This window comes from Scylla paramamosain, chromosome 46 (genome assembly GCF_035594125.1).
Source record: "Scylla paramamosain isolate STU-SP2022 chromosome 46, ASM3559412v1, whole genome shotgun sequence".
Lineage (NCBI taxonomy): Eukaryota > Metazoa > Arthropoda > Malacostraca > Decapoda > Portunidae > Scylla > Scylla paramamosain.
Genome location: NC_087196.1, coordinates 277,501 through 292,500, shown reverse-complemented (window position 1 = coordinate 292,500; position 15,000 = coordinate 277,501). Strand labels below are relative to the sequence as shown.

General features: G+C 42.6%; 1 long non-coding RNA gene and 1 other non-coding gene across 2 annotated transcripts in view; both read left to right on the top strand.

Moving 5' to 3' along the window:
* LOC135094756 (uncharacterized) overlaps nt 1–15,000 on the top strand; it is a 62,749-nt gene that overhangs the window by 38,451 nt on the left and 9,298 nt on the right. Inside the window, exon 2 of the long non-coding RNA XR_010263970.1 lies at nt 5,585–5,669. This is a non-coding gene — a long non-coding RNA (uncharacterized LOC135094756). The remainder of the gene's footprint in view (nt 1–5,584; nt 5,670–15,000) is intronic.
* Nucleotides 540–623, top strand: Trnal-cag (transfer RNA leucine (anticodon CAG)). Its single transcript has one exon. It is a non-coding gene; the product is annotated as a tRNA-Leu (tRNA).

Here is a 15,000-nt window from a genome sequence, read left to right as displayed (position 1 = left end):
CATCATAATCCACATCGTCATCACCATCACCAACAAAACCAGCAACACTAGCCACACTAACATATTAACAGATAAAAAAAAACGCCATTAAAAGAATATATATATATATATATATATATATATATATATATATATATATATATATATATATATATATATATATATATATATATATATATATATATATATATATAAGCATTGTAATGTACTATTTCATTAAAAACTCCCTTGAAATCTACAGTAACTTCCAGCAGAGGGTGTTAGAAGTTGCTGAGATCAGAAGTGGAAATGTTTTCAATACGAGCCAGTAACACAAGACTTAAAGCGTGACTCAATAGGCCTCTGTTCTCTCACCACGACTATTTTCAAAGCCTACAAATCTGAGCAGCCAGGATCTCCAGACTGTTCCTCCTTTTAAACGACCACACCGCTTCTCGTCCGATCAGCGAAGTTAAGCAACGTTGGGTCCGGTTAGTACTTGGATGGGTGATCGCCTGGGAACACCAGATGTTCTTGGCATTCCAACATAATCTCCCGCAGTCAGGATGGCCGAGCGGTCGAAGGCGCTGCGTTCAGGTCGCAGTCCGGTCTTCCGGGCGTGGGTTCAAATCCCACTCCTGACAATACCTTTATAAATCTAAAATGCCTTGTGTCAAGGCGGCGTGCTAAGATGGGTAGAAAAGTGGCGAGACAACCGTAAACAATGAGTAGTAATAAATGAAAAAGCATCCAACTGGACTGACGTAACCAGCGGGGTGCCATAAGCATCAGTTTCACAGTAGGTACACATTAAACAACCAAACTCTGGTAGGTACAGGGTACGAGAAAGATTTAGGAGTTATAGTTAGCTTTTAACTCCGTCTAGGAAAACAATGCATAGAGGCCAGAAACAGGGCAAATAGGGTACTAAGATTCACTTTTAGGAGTGTTAAAAGTAGAAGGCCAGAAGTAATATTAAAGTTATACTTGGCGTTGGTCAGACCTCATCTCGACTACGCTGTACAGTTCTGGTCCCCATATTACAGGAAAGATATAGGTCTATTAGAATCAGTACAGAGGAGGATGACTAAAAGAATACAGGGGATGAGGAGTATTCCTTACCAGGCGAGGTTGAAGCTGTTAAATCTACATTCTTTACATAGACGTAGCTAAAGAGGAGACCTGATAGAAGTCTTTAAGTGGTATAAGGGTTATAACAAAGGGGTTGTAAACAAAATTCTTAGGATCAGCAACCAGGATAGAACAAGAAATAATGTGTTCAAGCTTGAAAAATTTAGGTTTAGGAAGGAAATAGGAAGAAACTGGTTCTCGAATAGAGTGGTGGATGAGTGGAACGAACTCAGTAATCATGTTGTTAGTGCTAAGACATTAAGGATCTTTAAGTGAATATTAGACAGATTTATGGATGGGGATGATAGGTGGAAATAGGTAAGTATATTTCATATAGGGACTGCCACGTGTAAGCCTGGTCGCTTCTTGCAGCTTCCCTTATTTCTTATGTTCTTATGTTCTTAATGTAGAAATCTTATTAATCTTTCACTAGAACCATAAAAAGAAAAAAAAAACACTAAAAAACACGTACAGCTTCAACAGGAGCTTTTGAAAGTAGTGGACGTGCCGCGCAGAAGTGGATCAGATTATGGTCCTTATTCAGATGAAGGACCACAGACGCCCTGCTCGCCACTCGTCGCCCTGATGGTGATAATGACTAATAATGTCACCAAGTCAATCTCCACCTGTGCCATCCACCCACCTTCCTCCTTCCACGCGAGAGACAGCCACGCAACCTTTCCGCCCTCGCCAGGATTGATTAATGAGCTTGTGACAGGAAGCATCTCAGGGGAAGGAAAGACGTGATCTCATATTCCCTGATGGTTCTGTCTGTGTGTGTTCCTCTTAATGATGCTGGTGGTGGTGGTGGTGGTGGTGGTGGTGGTGGTGGTAGTGGTAATGCTTATTGGTGATGGTATTACTTTCTTTTCCATTTATGTACATCTACTATTATTACTATGTTCACTACTACTACTACTACTACTACTACTACTACTACTACTATTATAAGTCATTAATGTTACACAGTGCTTTCTCGTAACTTTCCTTCCTATTGTTCCTCTATTAATTACGTCAGCGGTATGCCATTTAACTATATCTTCCTCCTTCTCCTCCTCCCCCTCCTCTTCCTCTTCCTCCTCTTCCTCTTCACATTCCTTACCTTCTCTCTCAGCCACATTGACATACGTGGAACCCCTTCTACAAATTGCAACACACACACACACACACACACACACACACACACACACACACACACACACACACACACACACACACACACACACATACTATCATTCACTCCTGCAGTGCATTTGAAGTTTCTCATGCATCCATTTCCCTTTCAACTCTCTCTCTCTCTCTCTCCCTCTCTCTCTCTCTCTCTCTCTCTCTCTCTCTCTCTCTCTCTCTCTCTCTCTCTCTCTCTCTCTCTCTCTCTTTATGGATATTTCAAGTGTTGTGAGTTACTTGAAATTGCTGGTGAGGGAAGAGGGAAGGGAAGTTCTTTAGTGACAGAGAACATTGAAGAGTGCTGAGGGCTGCTGAGTGGCGGGTGGTCAGCGTTAGTCTTTTGGAGAGTTTGGCGTGTAACAGGAGTGAAAGTTAGCAGAGGAAACATGCATATAAAAAGAAAACTGATCAAGAAAAGTGGAAGTGGCGTTAGTTAAAGACTGGAGCGTTCCTCATCACGTCACGGATTCACTTCAAGTGGAAAAAAAACCCAAGAAAGGCAAATGATGATGACGAGAACGAGCAGTCAGCGCACGACGCGCAGCTGAAACTCGATAATGGTTAATACCTGCCGTGAAATTAACTCATTTTGTGCCGCTGCCTCCGCCCTTGACAACACCACGGCTCAGCATCCAGGAAATCTCCCCTATATTACCAATAAAGGACGCTAGGAAGGAAATGCATGCTTGAAGATTGATGTGGCAGGCAACGCTCGTATAATAGAAAACACACACACACACACACACACACACACACACACACAGTAAGCACAGTGTGTGTCGCAGGTGCCTGCATCAAGCCCATTCGTCTGAGAGTTCCGCTTTGTCAGAGAGTATGCGATAGTCGTTCTTCATGCAACTAAGGAAACTCAGTTAGTGTGGTCTTGGTGCACTGGTGGTGATGGCCCTCGAGAATGTGTCTGGCGAGACGAAGGTGTGGCGTTTGGTGTTATAAGTGTGTGTGTGTGTGTGTGTGTGTGTGTGTGTGTATGTGTGTGTGTGTGTTTGTGAGTGTGTGTGTGTGTGTTTTCATTAGTGTTTTTGATGGAAGCGTCTTTAATCCACGTGAGGTGTGTGCAGCCAGTGGTGGCAGGATACAAATGACATTCACGTAGGCAGTGGTTGCATTGGTGAAGCAGAAGGGCGCAGCTGTCAGACGTCATCACCTACATGGAAATGTTGACCAGTGTTTAGAATTACTGGCTCAAGTGACTGCTCTTGTGTCATAGGAAAGGAATTACATCAAGCATCACGAGCAACAGTAACGTTTTCATTACTGCGTGACGCACACTCGTGAAAGACAAACACCTAAACAAGTAGCTGTAATTCCTCACAGACGCCCTGCCCGCCACTCGCCTCCCTGATGGTGATAGTGACGAATAATGTCACCAAGTCAATCTCCACCTGTGCCATCCACCTGCCTCCCTCCCTCCACGCGAGACAGCCACGCAATCTTCCATCTGCGACAGGATTGGTTAATGAGCTTGTGACAGGAAGCATCTCAGGGGAAGGAAAGACGCGACCTCATATTCCCTAGCGGTTTTCAGTCACTCTCCCCTTTCATGAGCCTGTGATGTGTGGTGGTGGTGGTGGTGGTGGTGGTGGTGGTGGTGGTGGTAATATTTGTTTGAAGTAATATTTGTTGTTAAAATTTGTTTATTAATGGTACTAACTGCCTCTTCAGTCACCTACAGCAACAAGAACAAGAACATTAACTACTACTACTATGCTACTATTACTACTACTACTACTACTACTGCTACTGCTACTACTACTACTACTACTACTACTACTACTATTACTACTACTACTACTACTACTACTACTACTACTACTGTTACTACTACTACTACTACTACTACTACTACTACTACTACTACTACTACTACTACTACTACTACTACTACTACTACTACTACTGCTACTACTACCATTAAAACCACCACCACTACTACTACTACTACAACTACTACTACTACTACTACTACTACTACTACTACTACTACTACTACTACTACTACTATTACTACTACTACTACTACTACTACTACTACTAATAATAATAATAATAATAATAATAATAATACTACAGGTATAAGTCATACATGTAGATAATAGAGGGAGGAAGTAAAACAAGCCTTGGAGAGATGCCGGCTCAATAACGCTGATCAAGAAGGTAGATAACTGGCGGGTTTTCTGATGAAGCGGATCATTAGATAAAAAAAAAGTTTTCATCACGTCACTGAACACCACCCACAACACAAGCCTCAAAAACTCGCAGTCTCACCTCAGTGCCTCATGGTAGGAGTTAAGTTATAGAGGGGCATTAACAGTTGTAATCTGTGAGTCTCGTGTTGATTATAGAGGGATGGGGAGCCTTGTTGTTAGCTCTGGAAGGAAAGGAACTGTCCGTTAACACAGTCACTTCACGCCTATTATCTACGAAACTCACTGGTGTGTGCATAGAGCTTAAAGATGTTACACTACTACTACTACTACTACTACTACTACTACTACTACTACTACCACTACATTACTACTGTTACTACCACATGTTAACTATTCACCTGTCTTCTATTCTCACGTGAAATATACCTGATTGACTGATTAACAGACGATTGGGAGAGGTAATAAGGACGATACTAAGAACTGTGTGTGTGTGTGTGTGTGTGTGTGTGTGTGTGTGTGTGTGTGTGGTCAAGATCCCCTGATCTTGACCCGCGGGACTTGAGTGGATTTGCATAACGCCATCATCCTGTGTAATACATCTGCCTGACTGCGCTTGTAACGACAGTCCCAGGCTGTTTGTCTTGTTCCCTTTGTGTTGTGTTAAGTAGGTCTTGAGAGAGAGAGAGAGAGAGAGAGAGAGAGAGAGAGAGAGAGAGAGAGAGAGAGAGAGAGAGAGAGAGAGAGAGAGAGAGAAGAATCATCTATCTATTTGTATATCCATCCATCCATATATCTATCTATCTATCTATCTATCTATCTATCTATCTATCTATCTATCTATCTGTTTCTTTTCCTATCCTTTCTTTGTACCGCAGTAAATGTAATCCAGGGTGAGGGCGTGGAATGAATGGAGGGAAAGCACTGAATACCTCTCGGCACAGTGACAAAAGATACTTTCTGCTCCAGGAAAACTTAGAAAGTGCCTGGTAAAGTATTAGAAGCGAGTGCATGTTTGGCAGTGCTGCTTCTTCCTGGAAAAAATGCGAAGGGGGAATGTAAGAGAGTGAGAAAAAAAAAAAAAGATACTGAGAAATACGAGTAAGTTTTCCAACATTCTTTTCCTTTTTGTCCCTCAGCCTCGGCCGCGGACAGCCCCGTGATGGTCAGCCCTCCAAGTGTGCTCGTCTTAGCAAGGCCTTCCTCTCCCAGACGACTAAAACGGTGTGTACACGCTGAAAGCAACACCTGCTCGCCCACCCCCCACTGCCACCCCACACCCCACTCACCCGCCACTGCACCACTTCTCTCCTTCATAATGATCCACCATTTTTCCTCACCACCTGCTCCACCCCCTCCTCGCCACTCAACACTTCTCTAACAGCCACCTCGCTTCTGAGTAAATTCTACACATGAAGATTCCTCTCTGCAAACGTAAATTGAAATAATTCCCTACATCATAAAGTTCCCCTAATGTAATAACACAATGTGTCAACCTAACCCAACTTGATCTAACGTATCCTAATCTAACCTGACCTAAATAAATTAATCTAACCTCGCCTTAGTTTACCTTACCTTACCTTACCTTACCTTACCTCACTTCACCTCATCTTACCTTTCCTTGCCTAGTTTATCATGAGATCGTAACTTAACACGGTAGTCACTCGTATTTTTGGGAAGAGTTACTTGAAGGGAAATCTTGTTGATGCAATGTTCCCGGAATTGTATATAAGAACCTAAGCATCACACACAACCACCTCATCTCCGCCACACTTCCCAGTCATCACTCGTAACACTTCCTTCTTAGCCGCAGCGCCTCTACCATTCAAACACCTGCTCCTCACTCACAACTCCCTAACATACATCAGTGCATCTCATTACCAACCACTACCTTCTCTTTCACAGATACTCCAAGCCACTCGCAGCTCACGTCTCTGTCCCCACGTCTCCACACACACACACACACACTCACTCACACACACACACACACACACACACACACACACACACACACACACACACACTCATGCCCGTCCCTTACCACCCTCACCACCCACTGCCTGCCACTCACCTGCCACCCTCCGCTCCTCACGATTTACAACACGTCCATCACCCCCTACCGTCTGTTCCTATCCTTCATCAAACCCACCTCGCCTCTCAGCCTGTCACTCCGCACTGTGCTCACACTTCCTTATCAATCTGTACCATCGCATTAATACTTTTTCCATATATGACTGGCCTAGATATCAGATTGGATGAGAAGTAACGGGTTCAACTCTGATTAAGCTAGTTTTAAAAATGAGATAGGAGGATATTGGTTCTTAAATTGGATGGCAAGGCTGGAACACATTTTGTTACGAGGTTATTATTTAGAATAATTGAAAAAAAAGTAAATAAGAGAAGATTAGACAGATTTATGAATGGGAATGATGGGTATTCAAGTATTCAAGTTAATATTACTTAATTTCGAGTAGGAATATATGTTTAAGTCCTAACGAGATTGTTTAGCTACATTACTTTTCCTAAAATAAGTGGAATATGATAATGAAAGGAGACACAAGATGAAACAAAAGTACGTATTACGCCAACGTTCTGCTGTTGCCTTTCATGGAGAGAGTTAGGTTGATCCCATTCACTTGCCTTACCTATACAACACTTACAGCCGCAGTATTAGAGGAAACTAGCTACAGAATAAAGGAAAAGAAAGGCGTGATCTTATGGTATAGTCTTGATCAGAAGTCGAGTAGCACACCGCATTTCTTTCCGTAGTGTTTTCCTTCAATCCCTAGTCCACTGATCTAGTAAGAATCAATCAGTTATCAGATTTATTTATTTCTCACTTAAATATACAAGTACATACTGAATTACTTTGGTACACGGCTTGATTTTGTCGACTAGCCCTTCTTTTGAACTTGTCAGCATATCAAAAGACTTACGGTTCAGGATACACATTATGGGGGAATGCAACAAGTCAGGTGACCATAACTACTGTTGGTGGTAGCGGTGGGTATGAATGGCTGCTGGCACGGTGATGTATATGTGCACCTAGTTTGAGTGGACACATGCATTACACCTGAACTACCACGTGTTGGCTCACTGGCTTCTTGCAACTTCTCTTACGTTCTTGTGACGGAGGGTGAAAATAAGAGACCGCCACGTGTTGACTTTCCAGTTAGCGACCCCTTGCACCTTCCCTTACGTTCTTATTACGGGGATAAAACACTTCCGAGTCTCACTAACTCCAAGATAAGGGATCTCGGAATTGACAATGGAGAGGACGATTGAAAGGGGACGACGGGTACTGACTCCGCCTCCTCCTCGTCGTCTTAATGAGGCTTATCGATTTACTGAGTGGTGTAGGGGCGGGTCACGGCTGGTCCTGAGGGCCGCGGCTCACTGTTTCATGGTTACCGTATCCCATATTTGCTTTCAACACCATTGCCAGTTTGGTCTCTCTCTCTCTCTCTCTCTCTCTCTCTCTCTCTCTCTCTCTCTCTCTCTCTCTCTCTCTCTCTCTCGGATTAATGGAGGTGAAGTGTATATTGTGTTTGGTCATGAATGTAATATTTATCATGTTTTAAAAGGTTATGTGATGTTAAAGCTTTCACGTGTTTGTCAAGAGAATATTAGTAAGTATTTTTCTATCACTTTCTATTTATTTTATATAATTATTCTGCTTATCTATCTTTTTTTTTTCTGCGTATCTGTTGATCTGTTTCTCGAGATCTATCTATCTATATCAGCCTATCTATCTATGTCTACCTATGTCTTTCTATCTATCTGTCTTTCTATTTGTTCATCTATATCTATCTCTATATGTGGCGTGTATCGTTTCCATTGCATGTCGTAACAAAACCTTGGACGTTGTTTCCAATTCAAGGCCACGTAGCGCACACCCTCTTCTGATAATTACCTGATCAAGTTTTAATGAGTACGTGGAGAAATTTCGTAAAGGTGAATTAATACGAGGATATTCAGGACGTGACGGTGAGGCCCGAATGAGTTTGTTCCTGCCACACGCTCTCATATGTAAAGGGCTTGTAGTGTACAATTCAGGAAGCCCTTATCGTCTTAATCCCCTGACACCTGTAGGAGTTGTACATTTATTTTCACTAGGAAGTTTTACTCATCAAAAATTAAGCTACAGATACTAGAAAGCCTTACTAGATATTCAATGGTATTTTTTACATGTGAGTCTTGTCTTTTAAAATCGGTGTCTAAACTTATGCCAGACTGTAATAAGCTGAGAAAGAGTTGTAGCAGTCAGAGCTAAGGCTTCACTTGGCAAGTAACCAGAGTGGACTGTAGGAGAGAACTGTCACTGCTTCAACAGGAAAGTCTAACGTAAACTTGGAGCGTCGGTTTGAAGCTTCGATCTTAACTAATGCGAAACACAGTTGGAAGCATTTTAGCATTTGCAGCAACACAGGGATCACATTTTCAAACATTTCCTGATTCAAACATTTCCTGATTAGTTTCTATGAGGCCCTAGTGGAAGTTATTGAGGTTTTCAAGAGAGTTGTCATAATTCTAATGATAGTTCAACCAGTATTCTGTACCATCAATAGGAAAAACATCCTTGGGAGCCCAACTGATCATCTGTGCGGCCTTAGAAAACAGCTCGTGTAGAAGCGCAGGCCGTTTCAAATCACGGGTTGGTCACACGAAAGTGAGAGCTGTAGTAAAATTGCACACCTGACAAATAGCCTGATTTTTACCTTTAACAGTAATATTTCTCTATTAATTCACAGCAGCTCGTCGTTGTCTTATACATGTGGTGTGTGTGTGTGTGTGTGTGTGTGTGTGTGTTGACTGGAACCTAGAAGTGGCGTTATCAGGATCTTACAGTTATGGATCTAAAACTCGGGTGCAGTCAGTCATCAGTAACATTCCCGTCCATCAAATTATCCTTTTTTATGATTTCTCTTTCCAGGAGTGTAAACTGTATTATAGGAAGCAAAAACATCAAAACACGCTTTGTACTTTCTGAGAAGAAGAAGCAACAGTATCATTCGTTCATCAATTTATCCTTTTTGTTCTCAGTCTCTCCAGGAGTGTTTGTAAAATATTATGGTAAGGAGAATTGCATCGTACCTTCTAAAAACCTCAAAATATTGCATGAGCGTTTTGCTTCCTGATGTCCTCCTCGTAAACTGTAGTATAAAGGAATGGGGGACAAATCACACACACACACACACACACACACACACACACACACACTCACTCCAAAGACTATCTGTGCACGGCATGATCGACACTTGAATTGACCGTAGTATTGTATTTAGATTACGCAGCCAAGATGGAAAGGATCAGTGTATGGGTACTTCTATATAGTGATTCGAAACGTGTGGAATGAGACTGTCGAAATACATCTCTACCTGTACATGAAGGCTGGCATCTCAGCACTCCTTTCCCAATACGTATTGTCACTGGTCTCGAAATGTTTATTATAGAGTATGCACCGATACCTTTGTGAAGCGAGTGTTCCTTCTGAAGCCTTGAAGCATTACATGAATCTTTGGCTTTTGGGAGATGCCTTAATAAACTGTTTTATGTGAAGGACTGAGCGCTTATCATATCATATACTTCCTGTAAACGTGAAAAGCTTACGTGAATGGCTCTCGGTCTGTTCTGAAGCCTTGAAACACTACATAAATCACTGGCCTTCGGAAAGTGTCGTCTGTTGTGAAGTATTAAGTGCCAGTCCTCTCTGAAAACCTCAAAAGCTAACGTGAATCGCTGTCCGTATATTCTGAAGCCTTGAGATATTACATAAATCACTGACTTCCGGGAGGTGCACTCGTACATTCTCTTGTGTGAAGGAATGAGCGCTTATCCTCACGTGCGCCATCTGAAAACCTCCAAAGCTACCTTCAAAAGCTGGCTGTGTATTCTGGGGATGAAAACATTGAAGGCGCACTCATACAAGGTGAAGAATTAAGCACACATCCTCACACGCCAAGATGAGTGGTTCGCTGTGTACTCTGGGGATGGATGCAGCTCGCGTCAAGGTGTTCTCTTTCCAGAATAACCTTGAGTCTTCATAATTAATAAGCCCCGGCTGGGAGAGATTCAGCTGCCCCACTGCCCTTTACACTCCCGCCGCCAGCCACTCTGTTGTGAGCACCGTGGACGTGGGCACTGCTGCCAGCGTAATTGTGGCTGTTGCTTCCTGACTAAACTAAAGTGTTTTTTTTTCTGAAACACTACATAGTAAACACCTAAGAAAACCTGAACACATCGATGGCAAACGAAAGAAAATTAAGTTGACGAGAAATTTTGCGGCATGTGGAAGCTTTAAATGCTGTGAATGATCCCTGGCCAGTGCGCATCGCTGTGTTTACATCCCCACGCCACCATGCGATCTCACCTCTTCGTCCCCCTGATCAACCCCTTCGTACCCAAACCCCACGGTGTGTACGTTGTCCTCCAGGAACCTCAACCGAGAGTCCGTGACATCTCCGCAGGGCGCTCGAGGACTAAGGTAAATACTACTGCTGGCCACACTCACGCGCCGCCAGCACCTCCAGTCCACGAGGGTCACACGGGTTGGTGATTAGGTGATGTTGAGGCGTGTGAAGGTTAATGTTGTAATGAGGGTGCTACGTTTTTGTTTTTCGCGCTTAGGTACGCGCACACACCCACAGGAACACAGGATAAGATGGAGAAGCAGTGTACTGGTTTGTAAGTTTGTAAAGACAGGATTTTGTAAGTAATGTAGTCATTTTCTTTGTTGTTGTTGTTGTTGTTGTTGTTGCTCTCCTCCCTTCTCCTCCTTCATCACCTCTCCACGTCCACACCTGCACGCCAAGAAGGAACTCAAATAAAAATATTGTATAAAAAATGTGTGTGTGTGTGTGTGTGTGTGTGTGTGTGTGTGTGTGTGTGTGTGTGTGTTTAAGGGCGAGTGAAGGCGATGATTTAGAGTGTTTTTAAAGTTCATGTGCAGACCATTACCACGCAGGAATCGCTCCTGGACAGGGTGTTGTCAGAGTCAGTCAGCAGGCGCGGCGTGGTGTGCCGTCATGAGGAAGCCAGCCACTGAATAAAGAGCTGGAAGGCACTCAGAACGCATACTTCACCAGCCTCGGAGGGAAACTTCTGCCGGAGGAAAATTTGAGGGAACCAAACCTCCAGTGAGAACCTCGAGGAGAGAGAGAGAGAGAGAGAGAGAGAGAGAGAGAGAGAGAGAGAGAGAGAGAGAGAGAGAGAGAGAGAAAACTCAACATGCTCGGTCTGTCCTTTACTTATAATCTGAACTGGAAACTTCACATCTCATCTCTAGCTAAAACAGCTTCTATAAAGTTAGGTGTTCTGAGACGTCTCCGCCAGTTTTTCTCACCCCCCAGCTGCTAACTCTGTACAAGGGCCTTATCCGTCCATGTATGAAGTATGCTTCACATGTCTCGGGGGGTTCCACTCATACTGCTCTTCTAGACAGGGTGGAATCAAAAGCTTTTCGTCTCATCAACTCCTCTCCTCTAACTGACTGTCTTCAGCCTCTCTCTCACCGCCGCAATGTTGCATATCTAGCTGTCTTTTACCGCTATTTTCATGCTAACTGCTCTTCTGATCTTCCTAACTGCATGCCTCCCCTCCTCCCGCGGCTTCGCTGCACAAGACTTTCTTCTTTCTCTCACCCCTATTCTGTCCACCTCTCTAACGCAAAAGTTAACCAGTACTCTCAGTCTTTCATCCCTTTCTCTGGTAAACTCTGGAACTCCCTGCCTGCTTCTGTATTTCCACCCTATGACTTGAATTCCTTCAAGAGGGAGGTTTTAAGAGACTTACTCATGAATTTTTGACCACTGCTTTGACCCTTTTATGGGACTGGCATTTCAGTGGGCATTTTTTTTATTGGATTTTGTTGCCCTTGGCCAGTGTCCTTCCTACATAAAAAAAAAAAAAAAAGTAGTAGTGAAAAAGTAGTGCTGCTGTTTGACGGAAATTCGTCTGCTAAACGTACAGACACGTCACCCTACGGAAGTCACGTGACCAGCGGAAATATTTCCGGAATGCTGTTTTCGCCAATTTTATGAATGAAACAAATATTGTATTAAGAATAATGTTATGAAACTTAACAATTCAACCCGTACCGTTGTTTTAGTTGCGGACTTAACGCATTATCTGTCACTGTTAGACAACCAGAGGCTGTCAGTGATATTTGCCTGCGGAAACTGTCAGAAGAGACCCAGACTTCTTTGGGTTTACGTGGAATTCCATCAGCGTGAAGCATTTTGAGGTGCCACATCTATTACCAACACGTACTGCATCTTATATCATGTGAGTGTTACTCTGTATTACAGCTAATATATTAACATTATCGTTGTTTCACTCTTCTGACAGAGCAAATACGTATTGTTAAGTTACCCTTAAGTTAGTTTGTTACTTACTCTCAAGATAGAAAACGAAGTGAGGATGCAAACGTACACTTGAGTGAAATGTATTTATCTTGTTTGCTATCCATTAAACGTACTTTGATGTAACTGAAAGTATTTTTACAACAGTTATCACCATGGCTACACGTAATAGTTTCCAAGAAAAGTGGTTGTCAAACGATTTGTTCAAAGCATGGCTGGCGAGAGTTGAAGGAGACAAGAAACGGGCGTACTGTCGAGCGTGTCACAAATATTTGACAGCAGAAATTACTTGCCTCAAGCGTCACTGTAAATCAAGGCAGCATACTAACTTAGAAGAAAGGCGACAGACCATACCAAGAAATAACGGTCAGTCTCCCCAACCAGGCACATCTCAAAATGACCAACAGAACTTCCACATTGAAGATCACGACTATCATGCACCTCCCCTTGTGACAGGTGGTGTGACAAGTGGTGTTACTTACGCAACAATACTTTTGTCTGTATTCCTAGCGGAACACAATCTACCGTTCATCATTTGTGATCACCTAATAGACTTAAACAAACGAATGTTCCCAGACTCAAAAATTGCTGCTGAAATGTCCATGAAAAGAATGAAGTGCACAAATACTGTAAACAAATTAGGTAAATTCTCCTATGAATGTTTGGCTGAGAAACTTAGGAAGTGTAAATTCAGTATTATTGTTGATGAAAGCACAGACTGTAGTGAAACAAAATCTTTGGCAATTGTGACAAAATATTTTGATGAAGAAGAAAGTGGTATCAAAATTGCTATGTTGGACCTGTAGATGTATATAATGGTGCCAACGGTTCAACTGGTCAGGGTTTGTTTAACATAACAAAACAGTGTCTGCTACTTGATAATATCCCATTAGACAATCTGACTGGTTTCGCATCAGACGGTGCATCAAATGTGATGGGTAACTACAACAGCGTCACCAGCAGACTGAGAGAAGAACGTCCTGGCATTACTGTCTTTAGATGTGTCTTCCACAGCATCCATTTGTGTGCTAGTGAAGCAGCTAAAACCTTGCCTCGTGCATGCGAGGAATTGCCACGAAACATATAGAATTATTTTGCACATAGCGGAAAGAGGAAATATGAGTTTCGGGAATTCCAGGGTTTCTGCAATTTAAAACAGCATAAAATACTACATGGTAGTGCAACAAGGTGGTTATCATTACATGAGGCTGTGGCAAGGGTTATGGAGCAGTGGAGTGCCCCAAAGGTGTATTTTCAGAGTAAGGTTTATGATTGTAGGTTGCTGGCTGTTGAAAACATTAGGAAGGCACTAGAGGATCAAGCAATAGTCTGCTATCTACATTTCTTGAATTACATTTTGCCACATGTAAATAATTTTAACTTAGTGTTCCAGAATAAAGGCCCAACACTTCATTTGATTCATGACAAATATCTAGCCTGTATCGGTTTTTGGTACATTCCATTTGTCAGGAGCATTTACTTTGTAAAGTTCCCTTATATGATATCAACCCAGCACCACTGCTATCACATCTATTTCTAAAGCTGAACTCTTCACTCAAACCTTTGCTAAAAACTCTACCTTGGACGATTCTGGGCTTGTTCCTCCCTCTCCTCCATCCTCTGACTACTTCATGCCACGTATTAAAATTCTTCACAATGATGTTTTCCATGCCCTCGCTGGCCTAAACCCTCGGAAGGCTTATGGACCTGATGGGGTCCCTCCTATTGTTCTCCGAAACTGTGCCTCCGTGCTTACACCTTGCCCAGTCAAACTCTTTCAGCTCTGTCTGTCAACATCTACCTTTCCTTCTTGCTGGAGGTTTGCCTACATTCAACCTGTTCCTAAAAAGGGTGTAAAAACCGTTCTAATCCCTCAGACTACCGTCCTATTGCTTTAATTTCCTGCCTATCTAAAGTTTTTTTTAATCTATCCTCAACAGGAAGATTCTTAAACATCTATCACTTCACAAATTTCTATCTGATCGCCAGTGTGGGTTCCATCAAAGCCGCTCTACTGGTGATCTTCTGGCTTTCCTTACTGAGTCTTGGTCATCCTCTTTTAGAGATTTTGGTGAAACTTTTTGCTGTTGCCTTGGACATATCAAAAGCTTTTGATAGAGTCTGGCACAAAGCTTTGATTTCCAAACTACCCTCCTACGGTTTCTATCCTTCTCTCTGTAACTTCATCTCAAGTT